The following is a 21344-nucleotide window of genomic DNA, read 5'->3' on the forward strand; positions in this document are numbered from 1 at the left end:
ACTGGCCATCGCTCCTCTGGTCCTGGATCCTGTGCTTTGGGAGCCGGTGAGCTAAGGCACGAGCTGGGAGGAGAATGATGAGGTCTGTGCGTGGGGAGGGGGCCCTCATGTCCTCTCTAAGCAGATGGAGGGGACCCTGTCAGCCTGTCTGGCTTCGCAGAGCCCCTTCCTGGGTTTAGGGACCCTGGAGATGGGAACTCGGACCCTGAACCTCCCTCTCCAGCTTCCCCCGTGCCGGCCACTGGGCACCGCGGCAGCTCCTGTCCTGGAGACCCTTAGCCAGCTTCCAAAGTGGAACCCAAGCTCATGGGCAGCTATGTCCAGGGTCTGAAGACACAAGTGAGGCAAGGCCCACCTGCCCCTATGGTTGGGAAGCTTCCCGAACCGGACAGTGACCAGTGGGCTGGCACTTCTCTCTGGCTGCACGGTGGTCTGGGAGCCGGGGAGAGGTGTCTATACTGTGCTGGCCACCTACTGAGAAGGGCTTTTGGTTTTTAAACTAAATACAGATGCAAGGAAGGTCGTCCTTTGTTTTGCGGACACGTTTGTTTATGCTGTGTGTGCATGACACACGTGTGTGTGTATGTGTGTGTTCACAGTCCTCCCCAGGAAGTCGCAGACTGCAGATGCAGCCTCCATCTTTCTTCACCTCACCCTGAGAAGAGACTCTGAAAAGGACTGAAAGTGTCTGCACAGCGCTGCCTGGCCTGGAGTGCTGGCCTCCTCGTCTACATTGTCCCTTTGCAAGTGACATCCTCAGTGTCACACTCCTGATGGTACAGGTTAGGCCCTCTGTACAAAGTAGAACAAAGGTGGTGATGGTGGGCATACTTGCCCAGTTCCCAGCTGCACAAAAAGTGCTTAATATTTCTCCATGAATTATGATGTGAGCCTCAGTTGTTTAGTTTTCTGTAGATGTCTTTTGTCATATAGAGAAACTGTCCTTCTATTGTATTGTCATTAATATAATTATTGGGCTTCCCTGGTGACTCAGACGGTAAAGAATCTGCCTGCAATGCAGGAGACCTGGGTTTGATCCCTGGGTTGTGAAGATCCCCTGGAGAAGGGAATGGCTACCTACTCCAGTATTCTTGCCTGGAGAGTCCCATAGACACAGGAGCCTGGTGGGCTATAGTCTATAGGGTTGCAAAGAGTTGGAGATGACTGAAATTATTATCTATTAGTACTATTCTACTTTAATGTAAATATTGTTCTCTATTATTATATTAATAGTTTGCTGAGAGTTTTCTTTTCCCTTGTTGGCCATGCTACACAGACCTTGGTTCCTCAACTAGGACTTGAACCACGGCCCCCAGCCGTAGAAGAGTGGAGTCCTAACCGTGGACTACCATGGGATTTTCTCTGAGAGTGTTTTAAAATCATACATTGACACAATGACATTTAACCCATGATAATTATTATTATTTTAAAATGTCTCCCCCAAATTAATCTATTTTTGCGGATCTGCAGATAATTTAAACCACCATAACTTTGTCTCTACCATACAGCACTCCGTATAGACCTGCTTGCTTCATTATTGTGTCCTAAAACAAAAAACCTAAACGAATAAAAAAAACTTAGTGCCCAAGACTCCACCTTTTTCATGTTGTCAGTTTCTTCTTTTTGCTAGAGGAACCCGATGGTTAAACGTGTACCTAATCAAATTCTCTTATTATCCGTTTCACAAATAAAAGGCATGGTCTTAACAGAAGCCAAAAAACTGTTTGCTATCATGTCACGTGAAAAAGGATGAAAACTTCCAGCTTCCTGGTCATGAGGTCGTTAAAGGTAACCCGAGGGTTTAACTGAGATGAAAGTTGTGCTCTAGGTGAGGAGGAGGGAGCTGGCAGTGGGGAGGCTGAGTTTGCCTGTCAGACTTTTGCCTCGAGACTCTGAAGGCTGATGTATGGGTCAGGTTTTCTGGTGTCTGGAAGCTTGAGCCCCCTTCACAGAGTTTCTGGACCACTGGTACCCCTAACTGTCCTGGAAAGGCCCTAGAAAGACAGCTTGCCCACAAGGCTCCCATGTGTGCAGTGACCCCCCCATATCCAAGGTGCCCCTTTCTTCGCAGGACAGAGGGTCTCTCCTTGGTTGGCATGCCCTCCAGCTGGTGTTCGGGGCCGTGGACTGGACCGGGGCCCCTGGGACAGAGTCTCTTGCCCTGACACACGCTGTCAGGTGTGTGTCCCTAGGCGGGCTCAGCCAGCATTGCCGGGGTTGGTGCTGAAGCTGGCACTCCGCCCCCCAAACATGCCTATCCCAGGGCAGTGTCTGGAATGGGAGCCCTGCGCGCTTTGGGGGCCAAGAAGGGCCCTCCCTGCAGGGTGTGTGGTCCTTCAGGAGGCTGAGGTGGGGCCCCCTCCACGGCGGGCCTGGACCCCAGGACGCCTCCCGCCCCACCAACCAGCTGTGACCTCGCATGTGCTCACCGCGTGCGGTGCCCTGTGGACACACTCTTCTCATCTCTGAGGGGCGTGTGTCCAGAGCTACAGGGTCCCTTTACAAAGACTCCCTCGATGTCAGGACATGCTAAGGAATCCTGCAGAGTTGTGTCTTGTGTCCTGGGGGAGAGACGAACTTTGCAAAACGATCCCATCCCCTCCCTGCCTGCACTGCAGAGCCTGGGAACCAGGCGGCCAAAGTCCGAACTCCAGTGTTCCTCTTGTCCCCAGAACATCCTCCCCGCCCCGATTCTCCCTCTGTGCTGCAGCTGGCCAGGCCCCTGCACCCTCCCAGTTCAGTTCAGTTCAGTCGCTCAGTCGTGTCTGACTCTTTTAGACCTCATGGGCTGCAGCATACCAGGCTTCCTTGTCCTTCACCATCTCCCTGAGCTTGCTGAAACTCATGTCTGTTGAGTCCGTGATGCCATCCAACCATCTCATCCCCTGTCATCCCCTTCTCCTCCTGCCTTCAATCTTTCCCAGCATCAGGGTCTTTTCCAATGAGTCAGTTCTTCGCACCCTCCCAACCCCCTTTAAATACTGAGAGGCTTGCAATGGTGGGGGAGTTGGGGGTGAGGATGGCTGGAGTGCATGCCCCGCCTGTGGACGCCCACCCACCACTAGTCCACACAGCCATGCCGCCCACAGTGCCTCTCCTGGATGGCAGGACCCCTGCCTTCTGCTGAGCCTCTGCCTGTAAGTTTTCTGTCTGTAAACTGGGGTGGCGACTCACCCTGCGTTACCTGCCATGTTGGCCTTTGCTCACCTGCTTCTCCTTGGTGCACGGGGTAGAAAACACACCACTAGTGCCCAGACCAAACCTCTGAGGAAGAAACAAAGGGTTGGCTAGACCACTCTCTCGGGATGGCCAACATCCCCTCTGGAGGTGGGGATGGGTCACCTGGCTGAGTTGTCAAGCCAGGAGCCCAGGGGTCTTAGCTGTGGACAGCAGCAGCCTTGGGGCACACGGCGGTCCCATTGTGAAAGAGATCCTCAGCGGGAGAGGGCTGCTGTGGGCCCATCTCCCGGCTCCACCCCAACAGATCAAGGGCTGCAAGGGAGGAGGAAGGGGAAATAGGAGACTCCCACCCCAGGACAGTACTGAGGCTTTTGAGGCCCCGTGATGCAGGGAGAAGACCACGCATTGGGGGATCTATGTGGGTGCTCAGTAAAGAGGTGGGGTCCCCCTGGCGTGGCTGTCAGCAGCACCCCAGACTCTCAGGAAGCTGGGAGGGAGAACCAACACTGGTGCTGCAGGGCAAAGCAGAGGGCAGGGGACGGGGCCCTTCCAGGACCCCTGTCCTGGAGTCGGCGGCCTGGACAGACACACCTTCCCACCTCTGTCTCGGAGCAGGAGCTCAAGGAAGTCTGGCACAGCGCCCCCCTCCAACTGGGGGAGCCCCTGAGACCTTAAGATCAACTAGGACACCCCACCAAGGCCGTGGGCTCCCTGACGGATCCCGTGGGAATCCAGAAAGAACCCCTGACTGTGCCTTCTGGAGTCAGAAAACACCAAGTGATTTAACATGATGGGGCCTCCAAGTGGGCGGACGTCCTTGGCTTTGGTCCTCCAGGCCAGAGGCAGTGCCGGGGTGGAATGGTCATCCCAGATCTCTGCCTGAGATCGGGAAGGGGAGCAGAGAGAGGGAGGCCCTGCCACCTCCCAACCACGTGGCTGTGGCTTGGCAACAGAGGGTGCTAAGTAGGGAAGTGATGGCTGGCCAAGCCGTACCCACGGAAGGCTGAAGATCTAGGAGAATGACCGAGGTGCCCGTGGCAGGAGTAGGGAAGCACTCTTGGAAAGAAAGCGTGTAGATGGGGGCGGGTGATGGTGAAGGGGGATTAACAAGCCGACTAGGAGAAAGGGACTGGTGGAAGATGGGGGACCAAGAGAGCTGAGCCTGTCACCCTCACCTCTGTGGCCCACCGGGCACAAAGCTCCTTGCCCCGCTGAAGGCCTCGAGAGTGAAGCTAAGGGCTGGCATGCCACAAGCCGACTACATGGAAAGCCATTCCTGATGGGAACGCTGGTGGCTGTAGGGTCCACCCTGCCAGACTAGTTCCGGCCTGGCCTGTCTACACCCTGTCTGAGTCCTTCAAACCAGAAGATGAGGGCCGAGGTCCTGGCCCTCTTCTCCCTTCAGGAGGGATTGTGGACTGCTTTTCATCTACACTGGAAAGGGTGGGGATCCCAGGCCCAGGGGCCCAGATGGTGCCCAGGAAAGGTCACCGTGGTATCCGCTGTCCTGGTGGGACAACTGAGCTGGACTTGCACTTATCCAGTGGGCGGCAGGAGGCAGGAGACAGGAGAGGGCCAGCTCACCAGTTCCTCACTTCTCACCCTCCGATGGGCAGAAATCCTAGGCCTGGTTTTTGATTCAGCGAGTTCCAGAGAGGTTCACGGGCTGAGCACATGAACCTGCTGACCGGTTCGTGTGTCCCACGTGGCTCAGCGGGAAGCAGAGGTCGCCATGGAAACACCTCACTTGCATTCTCCTCCCTCTTCCTCCACACTCACGCTCTAGAATTGCACCTCCTGATGAAGTGTTATTTCTTGACACCATATGTGTCAAGGGACACATTAGAGACTTGAAACTAAGACCCTGGAGACTGAAAATGGTTCTAGAGAGCAGGCCCTCAGAGTTTCATTCTGAGTCGGACTGCCCATCTGTCTCCAAGCCACAGAGGCCCTGTTCCTAGGGTTAACCCTGCAACAGGGTTCAGCCATGGCTCATTTTGTATGGCCAAGAATGGGTGTTTTAGTTTTGAGCTAAAAACGGTTTTCATTTTTTAAAGGGAAAAGGAAGGGGAAAATAAAAAATCAAAGACAATGCTACAGTGCTCACATGAGCCTGGATCATTTACTCTCTGGCTATTTACAGGAAGTTTGCTAACTGCTGCTAATAACCAACCAGGCAAGAGCATTGCAATTCCTCAGGTGTTCACCTGTGGTCAATTGTAATGGACGCAGGCAGAGAGCAAGGCATTCAGAGATCAGGCAGAGGTGGCGCTTTGTCCGCGGGGCGATGCTATTCATTATGGAGAAGGCAGGCGCCTTCTGTTGGTGCTGGAGACCCTGGAAAAAGAAAAAGTTCACTGCCAACTCGACAAGCTCTGTGAAGCTAAGGCCTCCTTTACAGTCCAGCAGGTTCATGCCTCCCAGAGCCACAGGGTGGACTGGTAGAATTCATGTCTAGATGTTGATTATGAAGTTACCTCCCTTGGACTGCAAAGAGATCAAACCAGTAAGGAAATCAACTCTGAATATTCACTGGAAGGACCAATGCTGGAGATGAAGCTCCAATCCTTTGGCCACCTGATGCGAAGAGCCAACTCATCAGAAAAGACCCTGATGCTGGGAAAGATTGAGGGCAGGAGGAGAAGAGGGCAACAGAGGATGAGATGGTTGTATTTCCTCACTGGTTCAATGGACAAGAGTTTGAGCAAACTCCAGTAGATAGTGAAGGACAGAGAAGCCTGGTGTGCTGCGGTCTATGAGGTCGCGAAGAGTCAGACACGACTTAGCGATTGAATGGTAACAACAAGAGAGCTACAAAGGAGACCATGAGTCACAGCCTGGACAGGTCCCCTCTGTCAAGGTCAGGAGTTACATCCCTATGGAATGATCCTGGGTCATGGGTGGGGGCAACTAGGTAGATGAGCTGGATTTCTCTCTTTTTTTCTTTTAACATGACTTGCATTTGGCTGAGCCGTTCTTAGCCATGGTACACAGAATCTTTGCTGCCCCATGGGGATCTTTCGTTTCAGCGCACAGACTCTAACTGTGGTGGGCTCCAGATTGTGTGGGCTCAGTAGTTACAATACTTAGGCTTAATTACTCTGTGGCATGTGGGATCTTAGTTCCCTGACCAGGGATTGAACGTGCGTCCCCTGCATTGTAAGGCGGATTCTCAACCACCGGACCACCAGGGATGTCTCGAGCTGAGTTTCAAAGCCCCGAGTCCCCAGCAGCCTCCTCACTGTCAGAAACAATCCCTTCCCCCTTCCAGAGAACAGACTGTCCTTGATGGATGCCTCACCTGGAGCAGCAGCCCTGCGAAATGATGCTTGTTCTCCTCAAGACCTAGTCTTTGATTCCAGGCCTTTGGGGCGGCTCAGATGTCAGCACTGAAGCTGCACAGGGGAGATAAGCCCTGCCCTGCTGAGAACCAGCCCATGTGCCGAAAGAATTCAGCAGGCCTGGCTGACACCCACCCACAGGACCGAAGGTCACGTGACGGTGGGTCTTCAGAGTGTTGCAAGGGGAGGAATACAAGGCTAGGTTCGTGGCTGGAGAAGAATTCACTGGCGTGGGGCAGCCTTCTGTGGTTTAAAACTTAATGTTTTGGCAAGAACACCTGCAACTGGTTCTAATCATTTCTTGGGATGACTCCAGTGGTGTGCTGGTAAAAGGTTAACAACCAGGTCCCTGGAGGGGAAAGTTTGTCCTGGTGCAAATATCCCCACTGTGGCCAATTTCCAGCTGCTAACAGAACTCTGTTATGACAGGGGCAAGGCCTACCCAGGCCAACCTGCGAAGGGAAAAGGCCCACCATGGATTAGTCCGGTACAGCTCACAGAAGTGTTTTAGAAAATGGAGTGAATTCGCTCAGTTGCCAGTAGAAATGGGTCTTCCAAAGCTTAACACCTGAAAGGCTCTTTTTCAGACTCTATTTAGAAGACTTAAAGGAGAGGCGATGGTTAGGGACAGTTTGAGCACAGAGGACTCTGCTCCATGTTATATGGTAGCCGGGGTGGGAGGGGAGTCTGGGGAGAACATATGGGTGTTAGCTGAGTCCCTCTGCTGTCCACCTGAGACGACCACAACATTGTTAATTGGCTACACCCAACAGAAAGCTCATTAAAAAGACTGTGAAAGAGAGGCAACTGCTGTCCAATAATCTCAATAAAGTGTTCATCGTGAAAACACTTCTCTGGGCTGTCGAGACCACTGGCTTCTTGTCAGAGGAGTGTGTCCTGAGTCCGTTCATGCTGGACTTGACATCGTGGCTCTCGAGATGCTGCTTGGGGCGGGGCCAGGCCAGGCCTCAGTCATGGCGCTCCTGCTCTGCACGGCCGTGAACCCCACCGTCAGCAGAGCAGGCCGCTCGTGTGTGTGTCCCTGAGTGAGGGCCCAGTGTGTCAGTAGGCCTCCAGTGAAGGAGGGACGGCTGCCTGCGCCCCTGTCTCACCCCCTGGGAGTGACCCCTGCCCCCTGCCTCTCACAGCTGAGCCTGGAAAGCTAGAAGTCTGGGCTGGACTCACCGTTCCCGCCCCCCATGGACTCCAGCCCTCAGGGTCAAAGGTCAGGAGGAGGTCACCGGAAAGTCTCAGTGTCCCTGACAGATATTTTTCCTCAGTTAAATCTGTGTTTTTTCTCATTATAAAAATTCTTCTTATATATAAATGTTGATTATCTAGAATTTAACTTTTATGTATACAAATATATGTGACATGGAGTGGAGTGAATGCCTATTATAGCATATATGAAAGACACTGAAAAGTCTAAAAAAGGAAGCTAATATTGCCCCATTCCACAACCCAGAGGAAAATCACTTAAAAGTCTGGATGTTCCTTTTTGGTTTTCTTCTATGTGCACATTCACACACACAAATATTGGCCTGTGACATTGAGACTTGCACTTTATTGAAAGAATAAGGACTTACCTTCCAGATGAGCTGCACAAGTTAGTAGCCTGTGACTGTGCTTGTGTGAGTGTGTACACAGGAGAACACCAAAAAGGAACATCCAAACTTTACAGTGATTTTTCTCTGGGTTGTGGAATATGGGCAATAGTTTTCTTTTTTATACTTTTCAGGGTCCTTCATATGTACTAAAGTAAGCATTCATTGCATGTTACATATATTTGTATACACAAATTATAAATTATAGACAATCTACCTTTATACATATAGTGTCACTTTAAAATGGCTTGCTTTGTAACTCCAATAGAGAATTGGGACCAGAGCAGTAAAAAGTCAAGATGACTGAATTCTTCATATTGTGAAGTTGCTACTTTTATTTGACTTCTTTCCCCAGTTTTTGTCTTCAATAATCACACAAACATGGGCTTCATGCAATTTTGAGCAAAGATTTACCTTGTCCAAACCTTTGCAGAAATCATACATAGTCTACAGAGGCAGAGTCAGATGACGGAACAATGAACAAACCTCAGAAAACAATGTGACAGACATAAATCAGGTGCAGCCATGAGGACAACACACAGACCACAGAAATAGGAGCGGTGGGCTCTCAGGCGGGACTGAGCACACCTCACATCTGGGGCTCTTAAGAGTCAGGCGAAGACACGAATGCCACGGGAGGTAAGAGACTAAAATGAAATGATGACCTTGGCTGCCTCTGAGAAACCAGAGAAAGTAGAGGTGGCAACATTGCAAAGAGACAAAGCAGGATTTGGGCTTCTGGGGCATGTATCTTATATTGAATACGTGTAACCATATGACGCATACATGTCAATGGGGAGCACAGGGAGGGAAAGCATGGAAGGAACATAATTCGGTCTGGTGGATAGAGAGTGGCTTCCTCACTGACTTTCCAACTTTTGTTTTGCTTGTACAAACAAACAGGGGATGCTAATTCCTGTGCTGTCTTTCTCATCTGGGTTTAAAAAATAAAAACCAATCTTCTAAGCATGTTTGCTTAAAGACCATCATCTTGCACTATTTATAATAGCCAAGATGTGGAAGCAACTTAAGTGTCAATCAGCAGATGAATGGGTAAAGTTGTGAGTAGTTGTGAATACTACTCAGCCACAAAAGAGAATGAAATAAAACCATTTGCAGCAACATGGATGGGACTAGAGATGATCATACTAAATGAAGTAAGTCAGAGAAAGGCAAATGTCATATGATATCACTCCCATGTGGAATCTAAAAAAATGATACAAATGAACTTATTAACAAAACACAAACAGACATAGAAACCAAACTTGTGGTTACCAGAAGGGAAACATAGGGAGGGATAAATTAGGAGTTTGGAATTATCAGATACACACACTACTATATATAAAAGAGATAAACAACAAGAACCTATTGTATAGCACAGGGAACTCTACTCAATATCTTGTAATAACCTATAATGGGAAAGAATCTAAAAAAGAAAATATATGCAATTATATGTATATATACACATATGTGTACATATATACATATATGTCACTTTACTGTACACCTGAAACTAACACATCACTGGAAATCAACTCTCAGTTCAGTTCAGTTCAGTTGCTCAGTCGTGTCCAACTCTTAGCGACCCCATGAGCTGCAGCACGCCAGGCCTCCCTGTCCATCATCAACTCCCAGAGCTTACTCAAACTCAGGTCTATTGAGTCGGTGATGCCATCCAACCATCTCATCCTCTGGGTCCCCTTCTCCTCCTGCCCTCAATCTTTCCTAGCATCAGGGTCTTTTCCAATGAGTCAGCTCTTCACATGAGGTGGCCAAACTATTGAGTTTCAGCTTCAGCATCAGTCCTTCCAGTGAACACCCAGGACTGATCTCCTTCAGGATGGACTGGTTGGATCTCCTTGCAGTCCAAGGGACTCTCAAGAGTCTTCTCCAACTCCACGGTTCAAAAGCATCAATTCTTTGGTGCTCAGCTTTCTTTATAGTCCAACTCTCACATCCATACATGACTACTAGCAAAACCATAGCTTTGACTAGACGGACCTATGTTGGCAAAGTAATGTCTCCGCTTTTTAATATGCTGTCTAGGTTGGTCATAGCTTTTCTTTCAGGGAGCAAGAGTATTTTAATTCCATGGCTGCAGTCACCATCTGCAGTGATTTTGGAGCCCCCCCAAAATAGTCTCTCACTGTTTCCATTGTTTCCCCATCTCTTTGCCATGACGTGATGGGACCAGATGCCATGATCTTACTTTTCTGAATGTTGAGTTTTAGGCCCACTTTTTCACTCTCCTCTTTCACTTTCATCAAGAGACTCTTTAGTTCTTCTTCACTTTCTGCCATAAGGGTGATGTCATCTGCATATCTGAGGTTATCGATAGAGTTGATAAATCAACTCTACTTCAATTAAAAAATGACTATGCATCTGTCATGAGTGAGATTTTGGGGATCGAAGGCAGAGATCTGGCAAGAGGCTCCTCCTGGAGCAGATTCAGGGTAGAGTGGTGAGCTCTCGGGGGTGGGTGGGGGCTCACCCCTGCCCCTGTGTACCACCTGCTCACAGCTAGACCCCCGAGGCTTCAGCGTGCCTCTGGGTCACTCTGCAGCCCCTTCCTCCTCTGACACCCGCAGGCCTGTGTTTGAACATGTGCTGCCTGCTCATGTTCTTCTATCCATGAAGATGGCCCTGGGTGTCCTCTGGGTGGGGACATCAAGCCCAGAAAAGCCATGGTCGGAGCTGGGTGTGCGCTGACTTGAATCCTGGACATCGCCTCGTGCAGGAAGTCTCCACCACCTCCAGCTCTCACCTCTGCCTGTCCTCTCTCGGGGACACTGTGCCCATGCCCACCACCTGTCCCTGATTTCCTCTCCTGCCCTCCTCTCCATCCTCACCTGTCAGGACTCCAGGGTTCTTCTCACACTCAGAACTGATGTCCAACTGTCCCATTCGGGAAAGATTTGATGAGACTCCTGCTGGGGGGCTTTTTTATGTGAGGGACAAAGTTCGTGCCAGCTCAGTCTCTAGGTCTAAGAGTGTTCTCAAATCTGTTTGAAGCTCGCTCCCTGTTTTTCCAAGGACGAGCTCCACTTCGTCCTACCAAAGCTTCTTGCTTTGTTTCTATTGAACTCTTTTGTCTCCAATCTTCCCCTCAGTATTCCCCTTCCTCCCCTTAATATTCAGGTCACCAAGGTTTCAGGCCACATCTGCATCAGCCCAGCGATGAACTCTCCTCTATTCACCCTTGCTACTACTGCTAAGTCACTTCAGTCGTGTCCGACTCTGTGCGACTCCATCCCTGGGATTCTCCAGGCAAGAACACTGGAGTGGGTTGCCATTTCCTTCTCCAATGCATAAAAGTGAAAAGTGAAAGTGAAGTCGCTCAGTCATGGTCGACTCTTCACGACCCCATGGACTGCAGCCTACCAGGCTCCTCCGTCCATGGGATTTTCCAGGCAAGAGTACTGGGGTGGGCTGCCATTGCCTTCTCCGCTATGCTCCCTTAGCCGGCCAATAAAGGAGCTCCCTGAAGGCTTGTACGTGGAGCTCCTGTTACTGGGAATTGTCCTTCCAGGTCCTCGGAGGGTTCTCAGGCTAAGCCAAGTGATTCCTGGAAGAAACATGTCCATCCCCGGTAGCTCTGGGCCTCTAGCTGCATGGCCTAGTGAGGTGTGTGTGTGTGTGTTTGTGAGTGTGTATGCCTATCACCTGGGACTAGCATCTTTCACCAGCATCAAAAGACTGACCCATTTTCCGCAACCACCTTCTTGCAGCTGACGAAGCCTTTGTTCGGTTTGTGTGGGAGACCTGAAAGCCATCTCCAGCAGGCCAAGCTGGTTTTCAGAGAAGTGCTGGCGGCTTAGCAGGTAGGAAGGAAGCTTGGCCATGGCTCTTCTGTAAAGCTCACTTCCTTTCTTTCTGGAAAATTGATAAGACTCTGGTTTCCTCTTTCTCAGTGATAATGTAAGCCCTCTCTTTAGACATGAAGTTGACAGGGCACAGTGGAAATACCCTGAAAACATCACTTCTTGCTGGTACCTGAGATTCAGGCCTGTGAACGCCCCCATTCTTGGTGGTGGTGGACACTTCGCAGGCACCAGGCTCAGCTCTTGCACACGGCAGAGAGCCTCAAGGAAAGACAAGCCCAATGCACTCAACATTTGCTGAGAGCCTACTAAGACCCAGAAAGTGGAATTGGCTTTAGTCCGTTCGTGAAATTTCATTGCATTTACAGTAAGAACAGTTGCTTTAACTCTTCAACTACTCCATGCACGTGGGCCCGCCAGGAGTCTCAGCCGGACCTGGCCTCACTTAACGGCCTGGTTCAACCATGCGGCCCTGCTTTCTTCTAGCAGCTGGCATTATGACTCCTCTTACCTGTCTCACATCTCGAACAGCTGTTGGGCACATACAAGATTCATCTGTTTCGATTGAACAAAGCAGAAGGACAAGACTAACGTTTAAACCATTAGCTGTATCCTGCCTTTCTGAAGGAACACATCACCCCTGGATCTCTGTCTCGGCTTTTTCTTGGCTGTGCAGTGAATATTGTGGGAATTAATATGAATGTTATTTTCCCGTTTCTCTGGCTGTTTTTGTCCTTACAGTGTTGATTTGATTTGTAGGTGAGCACATCAGAAGGAAGGGCATATCAAACCTTGTTTAGAAGGTGGTAAACAGGCTTGTTTGGGGGGATCAGAGACCAGCACGATGGACAAAGTCAAGGAGAAAGACAGGCTGGTGGGGAGGAGGTCAGGCAGGATGGGGGAGGGGCTAAGGGCCTCTGAAGTCTGATCATCAAAATGATCCCCAGGGGGATTTCCCTGGTGGTCCAGTGGTCAAGATTCCACGCTTTCGATGCAGGAGGCATGGGTTTGATCCCTGGTTGAAGAATGAAGATCCCACATGCCACAGGGCTCAGCCATAAAAAAAGGAACCCTAGAAAGTGGCCCGAGAAAAGGGTTGGATAAACGGGCTGTGCGGAGCAGTGGAGGTGGGAGTTGAAGGTCTCTCAGGAGATGCCACCCGAGCAGCTTTGGTTTGCTTTTATTTTTTATCTTATCCTGCAAATGTTTGTTGTGTATACTGTGCAGAATGGTGGCTTGAGTTTCATAGTGCATGTGGCCGAAAAGTCCGGAGTGACCAACTCTCCACCGAGTGGCCTGTGAGATTCCTCAAGGGATGGTGCAAGGGTGGGGGCCAGCTCTGGCTCCTGGTGTTGTTAGCTGAGCTTCAGCAGAGGCTGACTGGTCCAGCCTCGGTGGGCAGGCGCTCGTGTGGCTGGGCCCAGGCCGTCCTATTTCCTGCCACTGTGGCTGACTTCTGAATGGCCAGTGGCAGGGGCATGTTGATTTCAACTGGTCAAACTGTTTGTCTGCCTGGGTGGTTATTGCCTGTTCCTGCTGGGTGTTTTCTGGTGGGTGTCTGCGTGGGAGACAAAGATCATGTCATGACACTCACCAGGGTCGATTGACACACATGCCCTTCCACATAACTCCTTGCCCTCAATCTTTGAATCCTTCCAGGCCCAGACTACTGGCAGCCAAGACTTTAGTCACTGTCCATGGGTTTGCATACAGTCAGGTCACTTCCCTCTCTACACAAAATGAATGACTAAGTGTGCTGCGGTGGGCAGGATCATGACCTTTAAAGACGTTCACGTCCTTATCCCTAGAACCTCTGAATATGTTCATGGCCAAAGGGACTGTGCAGATGTCTTAAGCCAAAGATTTTTTCCCAAGCATGAATTTGATTTTATTTATTCTTTTAACCTTTTTATTTTATATGGGAGCATAGCTGATTAACAGTGTTGTGATAGCTGCAGGTGAACGGTGAAGGGACTCAGCAGTAAGTATATATGTATCCATTCTCCCCAAAACTCCCCTCTCATCCAGGCTGGCACACACCAGTTGAGGATTTTGAGATGAGAAGGAGATCTCGAGTTATCTGTGCAGGCTCAATTTAATCATGTGCGTGCACGCTAAGTCACTTCAGTCATGTCCAGCTCCTCGTGTCTGTAGCCCTCCAAGCTCCTCTCTCCGTGGGATTCTCCATGCAAGAATACTGGAGTGGGTTGCCATGCCCTCCTCCAGGGGATCTTCCCAATCCAGGGATCAAACAAGGGATCAATGTAGTGTCTCCTACACCGGCAGGCAGATTCTTTACCACCAAGCCACCTGGGAAGCACCAACTTAATCATCAGTTCAGTTCAGTCGCTCAGTCGTCTCCGACTCTTTGCGACCCCATGAATTGCAGCGCGCCAGGCCTCCCTGTCCATCACGAACTCCCAGAGTTTACTCAAACTCATGCCCATTCAGTCGGTGATGCCATCCAATCACCTCATCCTCTGTCATCCCCTTCGCCTCCTGCCCCCAATCCCTCCCAGCATCAGGGTCTTTTCCAATGAGTCAACTCTTCACATGAGGTGGCCAAAGTATTGGAGTTTCAGCTTCAGCATCAGTCCTTCCAATGAACACCCAGGACTGATCTCCTTCAGGATGGACTGGTTGGATCTCCTTGCAGTCCAAGGGACTCTCAAGAGTCTTCTCCAACTCCACAGTTCAAAAGCATCAGTTCTTGGGTGCTCAGCTTTCTTTATAGTCCAACTCTCACATCCATACATGACCCCTGGAAGAACCATAGCCTTGACCAGATGGACCTTTGTTGGCAAAGTAATGTCTCTGCTTTTTAATACGCTGTCTAGGTTGGTCATAACTTTCCTTCCAAGGAGTAAGCGTCTTTTAATTTCATGGCTGCAGTCACCATCTGCAGTGATTTTGGAGCCCCCCAAAATAAAGTCTGTCACTGTTTCCACTGTCTCCCCATCTAGTTCCCATGACGTGATGGGACCAGATGCCATGATCTTACTTTTCTGAATGTTGAGCTTTAGGCCAACTTTTTCACTCTCCTCTTTTACTTTCATCAAGAGGCTTTTTAGTTCCTCTTCACTTTCTGCCATAAGGGTGGTGTCATCTGCATATTTGAGGTTATTGATATTTCTCCCAGCAATCTCAATTCCAGCTTGTGCTTCTTCCAGCCCAACGTTTCTCATGATGTACTCTGCATATAAGTTAAATAAGCAAGGTGACAATATACAGTCTTGACGTACTCCTTTTCCTATTTGGAACCAGTCTGTTGTTCCATGTCCAGTTCTAACTGTTGCTTCCTGACCTGCATACAGGTTTCTCAAGAGGCAGGTCAGGTGGTCTTGTATTCCCATCTCCTTCAGAATTTTCCACAGTTTATTGTGATCCACACAGTCAAAGGCTTTGGCATAGTCATAGGTGTCCTTAAAAGTTAGAAGTGGAGGCAGGAGAGTCAAAGTCAGAGAAGGTGTGACGATGGAAGCAGAGGTTGAAATGATGTGATGGCTGGAAAGGAGTCACTAGCCAACAGGCCCAGGTGGCTTCTGGAAGCTGGAAAAGTCAAGGAAATGGATTCCCCCGAGTCTCCAGAAAGAACACAGCCCTGACAGCACCTGGATTTTAGTTCAACGAGACCCATTTTGGATTCCTAACCTCTGGGATTGTATGATGCTAAACTTACATTGCTTTAAAGTTTGTGGGAATTTATCACAGCAGCAACAGTGAACGAACGCATCAAGTGTCTCCTGCCTGGGAGACTGGGATGACTTCCTTTCACCTGTGCCTTTCAGAGACAACTGAGTGAGGCTGGAGTGTGGCAGCTGCTATTCTCAGGCACCTTTTGCCAACCCGTTCCTGTTGGAAACGCAGCTCCCATCCTCCTTTGTGGATGGAGCCATCCCAACCCAACATGGTCATAAGTGGAGGTAAGGTATGGCAATGGGGACAAGAGCGGTGGGTGATGTGAGGGTCTGGCTTTAGGTGGTTTACTTTAAAAAGAATTATTTAAAAAATTTATTTATGTGTTTGTTTAGCTGCATCAGGTCTTAGTTGCATCACGGGGGATCTTTTGTTGGGGCACACGGACTTTCAGTTGTGGAATGCGGGCTCAGTAGTTGCGACACACAAACTTACTTGCCCTGCAGCTTTGTTCCCTGACCAGGGGTCGAACTCAAGTCTCCTGTACGGCAAGGCAGATTCTTAATGACTGGATGACCAGGGAAGCTCTTTGTGTGGTTTCCTTCCGTCTGCTGGCCTTGCTTGTGCCCTCTCCTGAAGTACCACTTTCTTCTTCCGGGGTTTGCTGTTGGCTGTGCCTGACCGTGTGACTCAGAGGGTCTGGGGGAGCCCAGCTCTAGTGGCCTGGTGACCACTTGGCATTTCGTGGTCAGGCGCTCCATCTCTGCTGGGGTACAGAGGCATGCCGGCAACCATTGGTTTTGGCTGCAGGTAGTGTGTGGTCATGCTCCAGAACCCTAGGCTTCTGTGATCCTCCTTCAGGGGCTTGTCATAATGTTACCACAGGCTTAGTCCATCCTAAAGGAAATCAGTCCTGAATATTCATTGGAAGGACTGATGCTGAAGCTGAAGCTCCAATACTTTGGCCACCTGAGGCGAAGAACTGACTCATTGGAAAAACCCCTGATGCTGGGAAAGATTGAAGGCAGGAGGAAAAGGGGACGACAAAAGATGAGATGGTTGGATGGCATCACCGACTCAATGGATATGAGTTTGGGTAAACTCTGGGAGCTGGTGATGGACAGGGAGGCCTGCTGCGCTGCAGTCCACGGGGTCGCAAAGAGTCGGACACGACTGAGTGACTGAACTGAACTGAGTGCTTTAAAGGAACACGGCCTCTTTTCCCAGCATAGGTATCTCTATAACCATAGAACCTTCCAGATTGTATGGAGTAAGTGGTAGGGATGTTTATACCACAGCCTGCGTCTGCTAGAATTTTTTCAGTTCTGGGACCCACTCAGAGGTGTGCCGAGACTTTTCCCAGAGCCACTTGGTAAAATGTTGTTGCTTAGTCATGTCCAACTCTTTGCGACGCTAAAGACTGCAGCACACCAGCCTCCCCTGTCCTTCACTAACTCCCAGTTTGTCCAAGTTCATGTCCATTGAATTGGTGATGCCATCCAACCTCTCATCCTCTGTCACCCCTTCTCCTGCCTTCAATCTTTCCAAGCATCAGGGTCTTTCCTGATGAGTCGACTCTGCATCAGGTGGCCAAATTATTGGAGCTTTGGCATCAGTCCTTCCAATGAATATTCAGGGTTGATTTCCTTAGAATTGATTAGTTTGATCTCCTTGCTGTCAAGGGACTCTCAAGAGTTCTTCTCTAGAACCACAATTCAAAACATCGATTCTTCAGCGATCAGCCTTCTTTATAGTCCAACTCTCATATCCATCCATGACTACTGGAAAAACCGTAGCTTTGACTAAACGGACCTTTGTCAGCAAATATATTTAGGCATTATTCCTACGTGTGGCCCGTGCTGCCTCCAGCATCCAAAGAGGCTACCAGGCATTGTGCATCCTTCTTAGTGGTGCAGAGTACGAGATGTAGTATTTGCCCTTTCTTTTGGAGCAGGCGTTTGCTATGCTCCAAAGCACTGGACTCTTAAATGTTGGCGTTTCAGTATCCAGAATCATCCCACGATTTCTCCTCCACCCTCTGCAGCAGATAGATCTTACCAGTCTCTGATGTATTTTCCTCTTGTTCATCCAGCTTAATTAATATAATTTCATCAATATGCTGGACCAATATGATGTCATGCTGAGTGCCCAGACAGTCCAGACTACACAGTCCAGCCCATGTAGGCAGAGGGAAAAGAGTTAACATAACCCTGGGGCAAGACCACCAGTGTGTCCTCTTGTCCATCTTAATGAATGCAAACTGCCTCTGGTCCTCCTTTTCAAAAGGGATGGAAAAGCGTGGACCATGGGTTTGAGACTGTGCTGACCTGCTCTAGCAAAGACTCCGTGACTGGGGCTGCTGCTTGCTTGGTTTGCAGTCGTCCACTGTCATTGTCCGGGATCCATCTGAATTTTATAGGAGCTAGACTGATGAATGGATATGTGATGGGAAAATGATCCATTTTAAGAGCGGGGTAGAACCCGTTCATACAACCCCCTTCACTCGCACCAGTATACAGTGTCATTTGGGCTTACCCTTGTGGCTCAGTTTGGGGGGGGCCGTATCGGGGCTCCCAGGCAGCCTTCCTCACTGCTGTGGCTCTTATTCCACAGTATAGACCTGGCCAACATGTGGGTTATCCCACCTGGTAATATGTCCATTTCAACTGTGCATTTAAGGGCTTGGGAAATGATGACCAGCTGGGTCAATAGATTCAGAGGAACTCACAAAATCTGAACAAACCTAAACCTAACCTAAGCAAACCTTGGTCTGGACTCTGCTTATCACCAACCCTGAATGCCCTCATTCTAATAGGGGTCAAGATGGTGCTTCAGGTCCCCTGGCCCTGTGTATATCCTCCCCCGGTATAACATTGCCTAGATGAGTGGATTTAGATCAGTATGGAGAAACACTGCTCAGGACTGCAACTGTATACAGTGGCAGTGACAGGAATCTGGGCTTTCCATCAGTCAGTGGGGTCCAAGTCTGAAAAGTAAGGGGCTGAGGCATTTCGTTGGGGCAGATACTCTAAACCTCTGGGTTGTCTTTCTTTGATTGCTTAAACCTCGTTGGCTGCCCGTCCATCTGGCCCCCAGGAACGCTGTGCTCTGTTAGCCGTTTCCATAGCTGTCTGCATGTCAGCTCCTCCTGGCTACCACCCCAACTCTGCCGCTCTTGACTGTAATTGTATCTGCCTTGTTTCTGATCTTTAAGCACTGCTACTTGGCTTCTATTGTTCTGAGAACCCATCATCCCCTTTGTTAGCAGGGAGCCCAGACTTAGAACAGCATCTCCTGCCACAACTGAGTGCATGCCTCACCAGTCATTGCTGCGGTAAAAGAAGTGATGCAGGGGACTACCCCGGTGGTCCAGTGGCTAGGACCCCACACTCCCAATGCAAGAGACCCGGGTTTGATCCCTGGTTAGACAAAGCTATGACAAACCTAGACAGCATACTAAAAAGCAGAGACACCGTTTTGCTAACAGATAAACGTCCAGTCAAAGCCACGGTTTTTCCAGTAGTCATGTGTGGATATGAGAGTTGGACCATAAAGAAGGCTGAGTGCCAAAGAATTGATGCTTTCAAACTGTGGTGCTAGAGAAGACTCTTGAGAGTCCCTTGGATAGCAAGGAGATCAAACTAATCAATCCTAAAGGAAACAAACCCTGAATATTCATTGGAAGGACTGATGCTGAAGCTGAAGCTCCAATCCTTTGGCCACCTGATGTGAAGAGCTGACTCAATGGAAAAGACCCTGATGCTGGGAAAGATTGAAGGCAGGAGAAGATGCGGATGACAGAGAATGAGATGGTTGGATGGTATCACTGACTCAATGGACATGATTTTGACCAAATTCCGGAAGATAGTGAAGGACAGGGAGGCCTGGCGTGCTGCAGTCCATGGGGTCGCAAAGAGTCAGACACGACGAGCGACTGAGCAGCAGCAGGGAACCAGAGACCGCATGCCACAGCTAAGAGTTTGCATACTGCAGCCTAAAGATCTCGCATGCCTCAACTAAGAGTCGGTACAGCCAAAATAAATAAACTAATTAATTAAAAAAAACAGTGTTCCTCCAGGACCTTCCATGGAAACAAGTCAGCTGGTGGGTTTGCTGGCCTTACTTTATCGAATCTAGCAGGACTACTTCTCTGAGCTCTTCGACCCTTTCCTCTACCATCTCCTGTGGCAGGGTTGGTGGTTTTCCTTCACTTAGTGAAGGCCACGGCTTTGGGTAAGCTTTCAAGAACCATACGAATAGCTAAAATGGTTGGTTCCATCTCCCAGGGCCCTTGCCAGGGTCATAAATCCTATGTTGGGAAAGTCTTCCCATCTTGATCAACTCTCCCTCATCCAGCTTTTCATTCTGTCCCCTGATGACCAAGCATGCTGGGATGAGTCCCATGCACGGTCTCCAGGCTCTGCTGGGTCCTGCCGCTCCTGTGGGGTCCAGCCTCTTGCTTCCTTAGCGGGCCCAGCAGGCCCAGATGGGAGATGTTGTGACTTGACCCTAGTGAGTGGTCTGGGGCCAGCAGGGGGCTAATGGGGAAGACCCTGAGAAAGTCGTGTGTTGTCTTGCTTGATGTGAAGGGACCTCTGTGTCGTCTTTGAGCGAAGGGAAAACTCTAGCCCTTGGCAGGGACGAGTGCACCACTTCTGGAAGACCAGAAGATTCCGGGGGCATGCAGGATTTTAGATATTTGAGCACATCAATCCAGATGTCTTCGTCTTCAAAATCTCAGTCCCGTTCCTTCCCAAATCGGATGCTTCCTCTTGGCACACCAGACTTCCTGGAGTTGAGAAACAAACCTTCTCTGGAGCTGCACTGCCTTTAAAATGATTTTTGAACCAGAGCCTCGGCTATTTCTGACCTTTGGCTTCAAGAGACAAGAGTTTTAGTTTCTCTACAGCTTGCCAAGCAGGTCCTCTGACTCTCAGCCCGGGGCTTCACGATCTTTATCCACTGTCCTGGCAACCCCTGGCAACCACCAACAGATAGGGGGGTCCTTTCAAGTACTGCAGATAACGCCCCCTGCTGGACTCCCATCCCTCCAGCGCTGCGGTGATTTCTCACAGGGCATCACTTCTGCACCAGATGCTCAGCTCTCCCTCTTATGAAAATTGTGACCATTTCAGTTCAGCTGGCCAGTTTGACTCAGCTTCAAACTCTCAGGTTACGAGCCACTTCCTCAGGCACCTGACAGCAACTATATTAGGCGGCGGTCCCCGGAAAAGTGGGTCTGTATCCCCAACTCTCACGTGGACGCCCTGGAGTCCTCCCAAGGAGTGAGGTTAAGCCCTTTTGGTTAAGTCTCCCCAGAGAGGAAGTCAGCCGGGAGCCATAAGGACCAACAGTCCTGCGGAGCAGGCTTTGGGTGGCCGTCCACAGCGTCCACGTCCGTGGGTCCGGACTTTGGCTCCGTTCAGCCGAGACTCACCGTGCACAGCGAGGAGACAGTGGAACCGGCTCCTGCCTTGTGTTCTAGTGTGGAGGAGACACTGTACACCCAAGCTACACAGTTCTCACTGAAGCACCGCCCGGAGGAAGCTGACGGGTATCTGCATGCCCCCTGGCAAGGCACCGTGGAATGCAGGTCCGAGGAGGCTCCCCGAGAAGGGACCCACAAGCCAATGAGAGACCACAGGTCATGCGGGAGTGGTAGGCTGGCATAGTTCCGGGGGAAAACTCTAAAGGCTTTATATCAAGCCTTTATAAAAGGCTTTATATAATTCAGACAGAAGCTGTGCGCTTCAACTCCTCCG

The sequence above is a fragment of the Cervus canadensis genome, chromosome 2 (genome assembly GCF_019320065.1).
Source record: "Cervus canadensis isolate Bull #8, Minnesota chromosome 2, ASM1932006v1, whole genome shotgun sequence".
In the NCBI taxonomy this organism is placed as follows: Eukaryota; Metazoa; Chordata; class Mammalia; order Artiodactyla; family Cervidae; genus Cervus; species Cervus canadensis.